Genomic DNA, 7,317 nt, shown 5'->3' with positions numbered 1-7,317 from the left:
TCTCAGACTTGTTTCTGAGTCACTAACAAGTTGGTGGAAAATGATCTTCAATGGTTATGGATCCCTGTCCTAACCGATACAGCACAAGATGAGGGGTTAGCAGTTAGCGGTGTCTGGGGCAGATCGCCAAATCCCACTAAGGAACAGGATGAGAAGCTCCTTATGCAGCTCTTTATAGAATGTAGGAAAAAAGCTGTGTGATCCTGGGGGATTTCAATGTGAGTGACACATGCTGGCGGTGTGATGCTGCGAATACTAAATGTCCTTGGAATTTCTTCATATTAAAGATGACAATTTCCTAACTCAAAAAGTGTTGCATCCAGCATGGGAGTATTGTACATTAGCCCTCGTCTTGGATGATAAAGAGGAACTGATCACAGCATTGAAAATGAACGGTAGTCTACGTACAAGTGATCCTGACAACCACATTTATAATGTGCAAACAGAATAAAGTCCAGACCAGAAATATTTCTACTTGGTGCTGTGAAAGGGCCAATTTCACAAAGCTGAAAACAATTATTAGCCAAAGTAGCTGGGAGGAAGAATTTAATCAGAAAAATGTGACTGATAATTGGAAATTGTTTAAAAACACTTCAGTAGTTGCCCCAAAAGCCAAAATCAAGGAAGGGGACCATAGTGATTAAAAAAAACTGACCTGGCTTAGAAGGCACATGAAAACAACTATAAAATATTTTTTTAAATGATGTATATCAAAGGGGAGAAGGGAGAAGCTGACAGTAATAAATATAAATCAGAAACTAGGAACTGTAGAAAATTGATAAGGAAAGCAAGGGGATACAAGAAGAAATATATGGCCAGCAGAGTTAAGGACAATACTATACTTTAAAAATTGGTTCTTAAGAACAGTTTGAATGCTGTTGCCTGAAAGGGGGGAAAAGGTAACTCAGAATAAATCGGGTGTGGTAGAGGGAGAGAAAATGGATACCCCTTTTTCTCAGAAGGGCAGATACGACCCACTCTGGTATCTAATCACCCAGTGGACCAATACCCCAGGTATGGTGTGGTGTATGATGAAGAGGAGGTGGGTAAGTCAGGTGAAAGCAAAGAGATGTGTGTTAGGGATAAGAATACAATTGATAGGGAAGGGGGAAAATCACAAACGCAGACCAGTATTACAACCAATAACAATAGCGACAGTGACTTCCAATGGGGCATAAAGCCCCGACCCAGGTAAATTCCTCCCTTGGCCAAGTGCCCTATAACAGAGATTGATTTCTTCCTCCCTCGCCCAGTGCTGAATTGTGTGCAGTGCTGGTGCTCAGGACCTCAACTCTCGGGCCAGTGGAAAGCCGTCAAGGAGGAACTCTGAGGAGCCCAGCGGAGGGATGGTGATCTCCGTGGAAGAGACGCCCTCCGGGGATGGAACAGCAGGATAAGGTAGGCGTTGAATGCCGTCTCCGGTGTCTTCGGGTAGGTGTCACTCTCGTCCACATGGTCGGGACCACGATGAGACCCGTACCGCACCGCACACTTGCTGCCGCTCAGATGGACAGCCCTGCACCCGCGCTGGGGCCGGTATTTTATAGATGTTAAGGCAGGAAAAATTGAACTGTTCCAAATAGCAACGCCAAGCAAGTCTGAGGTGATAGAACCTTCAGGGATTTGGGCGGGAAAACAGATGGAATGTCCGGAGCCCAGAGGCGGGAAAATCCAGTCCTGACCAGTTGGGGCTAGCTTAGAGTCAGTGCCCCTGAGGTAAACAAGGATGGAGTTCCAAAGTCACGTCACAGACTCCATTTTCTATTTCTTATTTCAATTATCCCAACAGAATCCCCTCCTTAGTAATTGTGCACAGTGTTAACAGCACAGTTACCATATATAATGTATTATACTTTGAACAAGCAAAGTGCAAACATGTTACAACTCAAATAAGATCCATAATAGCAGCTACATATTAACAGGTCATACTATAACATTTAAATCAGATAATGCAAACATTGTATTACTTGATCTCCTTTTTGATTTCTTGAGCCTAAATACACACACAGATAAGATAATCACATATATAATAATTACAAGTTGGATAATCAAAACCACCACAATGGGATGAAGCATTATAACCCATGCAGCTCACACATCCCCTGTACTGGAGCTAAATATATCTTCCCACCAGTGCATAAGAGTTGTTTTGTCCTTGATTTTCTTGAACACCCGCTTTATACTAGCAACTGCATGATGAACTGTGATTAGAGTTTTTAAACCCTTTGTCTGTAAATTGTTAATATAATAGGTTAGTTGCTTATGGTGGAGAAACCTTTTAATAGCCTCCAATTCTGCTCCAATATGTATTGGCTCAATGTAATCATATATTTTATACTCTGCATGTATGTCTTCTGTTTCTGTGTCATGTAGGGTGATTTGGATATCACATCCTACTATGCCGTAAATTTGACATAGACAAATGTTGGCCGTGAAATTGTTTTTAATTTTATAAAACTTATTAACTATGAACATTGGTCAGAGGCTTCTAATGCAAAGACAATGTCTGTCCAAATGTACCACTGCAGAATGATTAACTAGGGGATGATGGTGTAGTTCATAATTGCACATGCCTGATTTAGTGTTTAAACATACATGTGATTCTTCTAACACACCTGTAGTACATGTGTACCCCAATCCTTTCTGTTCTTCACACGCCTGGAGATTAATCACATTGTACTCCTTACCCCTAAGATGAACCCATTTACTTGTTTCCAAGGGTACCAGTAAGGACTTATTTGCAAAGAGACCCAGAGGTATAATTGGATAGATGTCTTCCTGGTTGGCTGCCTTGAAGGTCAGGACAAGGGCAATGATGGGATGGTTATGGGGGAAATAGGTGAAGTTAACTAGCTTCCACCATTGATGATGTGTTCTTTCAAAGTCTGTTGAGTTGATCCATAGAATTCTTTTACGTTCTAAAGGCAGATTGCCACTGAAACCATCTCTTATGATTGATTTGGCAATATCCAGGAGCCACTGCTGAGCCTCAGCGCATGCAAAGGCCTGTGACAGATTTGACTGTAGAATTCCTAAGGCTCCTAATACTCTGATGTGGTCCAGCTCTTGTACTTCAAGACAGTATGGTAATATATTTACAATGTCAAATTCTGTTTTGCCGAGCTCTAGTAGGGCTGAAGACAGTGGTTCAGATAATGTCGAACCATCATGGCCCAATTCCCCAATTCTTTTGGCCAATAGATTTTGGTCTATTGTATTTAAAACTCCAAGTCCGGCTCCTACACCACCCAGGACCTTTGCCACTAGATCACGTTTACGCCTTCAATACATAGAGGTGGTCAAGATACCTTTAAGCCAGACATTCATCCTGTGAGAAGGGGAATGACCTATGGAGCACAAGTACTATGCATTGGGATGACGGAAATTTGCACAGGCATGATTATACATTTAAGGACAAACTGGGGATCAATCATGACGATTCTTGTGACATCCTTCTTGATTACAAATGGTCCCATATAACTTATTTTTGGTGGTGGAGAGACAGTAATCTTAAAGTGGTCAACCAGTTCAAAAGGACTTTCACTGTCCATTTCCCAGAGTCCGAGATGTTGATTCCTATAGTTAATTGCCCGGTACAAGTGACATCGTGCATAGGAACGGAATTATCCAAAAGACAAAATTTAGACAAAACATAATGGCTCAATGAAGTGGAACACTGATAATAGTGTTAGCAGTCAAGGATGACATGATAAATTCATAATGTGGTACTGATTATCTGGAGTATATATATACACAGTTTGACAACGGAGGTGCGAGGATTGTGATGGTGAAGAATGGCCGACATACTGAAATTCCCAGGGGACATATACGATGAATATCCAAGAAATGGCGAGGGGTCTAACATCCAGCTGCATCCAGTGGATAATTTCTTCATGTACTTTAGTTGCCCAGTGGGGTTCAAACTTGGATCATGTTCCCGATTGTCACGTAATGTGAAGGATATTAGGGAATTATTGCCTTTTTGTTCCTTAATAACCATATAACAATATCCTTCAAGGACATAGGCATATACCATAACCAATTCCAACATGACATCTTCAGGGATAATCCAATATGCTGGAGTTAAAGGTATTTTAGTAGCAAATTCTGAGAGATCTCTACCTCTTCTGGACATTGGTACTAGCCCTCCAAATGACCGTACTTTAGGTGGAACCTTCCTGGTACTCTGCACTCGCACATCCTATTCAGGGAAAAGTTTAGTCAGGGCTTCATGATATTCTTCCAACTGATTTCCTTGACTTGGTCTCACATCTAACCCCTCATAATCCTCTTCATACTCCGCATTGATAAAATCCTCATATAAATATATGTCATCCTCATCTGCATTCTGGTTGGGTCCGGTAGTATCCATCCAAACATCCTCGTCATATTCAAACACGGGAATTTTCCATTTGTGTAGCAAGCTCTGGTTTACTTTACAGAACCAGTGTTCGTTTTCATTGACCACTAAAGCACTTCAGATCCATAACAAATTTAACCAAATCCAAACTATCTACATTGTAGGTCTCCTTTTGGCCATGTTCTTTAGTTTTCCTCACCTGTAGGAAGAAGACATGACCTTATTAGTTCAGTTATTTATGGTGGCTTGGGGGTGACCTGCAATGTGGAACCTCTGGCTAAAAGCATTCTCTAGGAGCACCTTCGCCATAGTGGTTGCTGTGCAATTTCTCGTGCGATATCCTTCGATCCATTTTGAGAAGGGATCTATCAGGACAAGACAATATGCATTCCCACGTCCAGTCTGGGGCAGGGGACCAATGTAGTCTATTTGAACCCTACCCAGGGTCCATCCACAGGTTGGTGCAACAATGGTCCTTTTCAGATTTGGGTATCAGGGTTGTTCTAAGCGCTGCACAGACAATTATTGATAAAGTGCTCGGAATCCGAAGAGATGGGAGGCCATCATCCCACTGTAGCCAATCCCTGTAGTGTCTTTTGTAAACCAAAGTGTCCTTGTGCATGGGATAGTTGTACGAGCTCCTTTAGTAAAACAGTAGGAACCACTAGTATTGGTATCGGGTCCTCCTTGGTGTTATCAGGTTGATCAGATTTCTCCTTTGTAGACATTACCATCCTTGATGCATGCTTGAATATTCGGTGTGTTTAGCATCTGCCTTCCTCCTTCAGTAACCTTGCAATTTCAGCATCCTGCCCTTGAAGATAGACTATGTCCTGGTGATCTGTGCAATCAACTGGTTTGACTGCACTGACGGTGTGATTCACTTTATTCCAAGTTGTTTCTGGCCCAAGAAGAGCAGCTTGTTTAGTAGCTGATCCATTCTACTATTTAACAAGGACATTTCAGCTTGATTCCGACGATGGGCCCTCCTTGCTTCCGCTAAGGACCATGCATGGAGAAGGCATCCCGCATAAGCTATAGGGCGATTATCTGCTGATAACATATTTCTCTGCTTCCATACTGTCATTCAGTCGAGCAGCGTTCGCATTGTCCAGTCTGAATCGGTGCAGATCGTGATGTTTGTTTCGGTGTTGGCATTTTCTAGTGCAACAGTGACAGCTATTACTTCTGTCTCTTGGGCTGAGTGATGTGGAACTGTGCCCTGGTAGACTTTATCAGAAATTACATGAAGCGCCGCATATCCGATGACGGCCCCCCTATTACAATAAAAAATGCTGCCATCAACGACCCATAGCTCTCGATTGTTGACTTTGGCGTCTTCATACAAAATTTCCAATTTAAAGGGTGACATAATTTCAGGTGGGCTGATTTCAGGAAGTGGACATTCATGATTTGAGATGACAGTTGTGCAGGGATCAAAATTACGAGGTGCAAAAGGTGTTGCATTAGGAGACGGTACTTTCTGGACTTGAATTTCCTTATATAAAATTGGGACATCTGGTCATCCTACTCAGCACAGCATATCCAAGTCTCTACTGCATCCAGGTGGGCTCTGCCTGCTCTCCCTCCCCAGCCCAGAGCCCCCCTGCTTCCCAGCTGGGCATCTGATATCACCGGCCCCAAGCCCCGCCTCTATCCATTGTCTTCTCTCCAGGTAAACAGGGTCGCCTGGGCCTCCTCTCCCCTCTTCTGTCCTCTGGCCCCCTCTGGCTGGAACTGGCTGGTTAAATCACCGGGGTCTTTTCTTCACAGCCCATTGTCCTCCCCATGGCCAGAACCAGCTGCGACTCCTGAGCTGGGCCTCCGGGTCACCAGGTCGCCAGGTCACCAGTCGCTGGGGTATCCATTCTCCAGGCCATTGGCTGGGGTCCCAAGTTCCCTCACTGGTCCTCTGAAACCACAAACTCCCTCTCCCATCACCTCGTTAAACCAGTAACACCCAGGGAAACTGAGTCCCACCCACTCTGCATGCAAAACAAGGAAAAAATAAGAAAATCCCCCACTTTGTCACAGATGGCTAAGGTGATTTCATTACAGTCTATAAGTACCTACATGGGAAAGAAATATTTGATAACAGACTGTTCAATTTAGCAGAGAAAGGCATAATACGATCCAATGGGTGGAAGTTGAAGCTAGACAAATTGAGACTGGTAATATGGTGTATATTTTCAACAGGGAGGGTAATTAACCAGTAGAACAATTTCCCAAGCATTGTGATGAATTCTCCATCACTGGCAATTTTGAAATCAAGGTTGGATGTTTTCCTATAAGCTCTGCTCCAGGAATTATTTTGTGGAAATTCCCTGGCCTGGGTTATACAGGAGGTGAGACTAGATGAACCACAATGGTCTGCTCTGGCCTTGGAATCTATGAAGCTACGAATCTTTGCTGCTAAAGTCTCTGTACATTGCATGTGCACTGAGCATGCTCCAGCCAGAGGTGTCGACCCCGTAGGTGCTTCAGCCGTGGAGCACCCATGGAAAAAAATTAGTGGGAGCTTAGCACCCACCGGCAGGCAGCTCCCACTCCTCCCACTGCCTCCTGTCTGCCGGCGGCCCCACTTATCAACTCCTCCTCCCCCTCCCCATCCCTCCCAGTGCTTCCCGCCTACCATGATCAGCTGTTCCACGGTGTGCAGGAGGAGCTGGGGGGAGGGGGAGGAATGGGGACAGGATGTGCTCGGGGGAGGGGTGGTACTGGGTGGGAAGGGGCGGGGTTGGGTGCTTGGGGCAGAGCAGTGGGTTGAGCACCCCCAGGGCCCAGAGGAGCCTGTGGCTCCAGCCCTGGTCTCTTCCTTCCACACTGAACATGTTGTACAGACCCACTGCCCATCATCAGCACTGAGCCTGTTCCTAACCCCACAGACCACCTGCTCTTCTTCCGCACAGAGCCAGCCCCACAGACCCCCTGGATGGGACAGGGCACAGACAGAATAG

The sequence above is a fragment of the Terrapene carolina genome, unplaced genomic scaffold (genome assembly GCF_002925995.2).
Source record: "Terrapene carolina triunguis isolate 2854851 unplaced genomic scaffold, T_m_triunguis-2.0 Scaffold193, whole genome shotgun sequence".
In the NCBI taxonomy this organism is placed as follows: domain Eukaryota; kingdom Metazoa; phylum Chordata; order Testudines; family Emydidae; genus Terrapene; species Terrapene triunguis.
Note: the sequence above shows the minus strand (reverse complement) of the source record.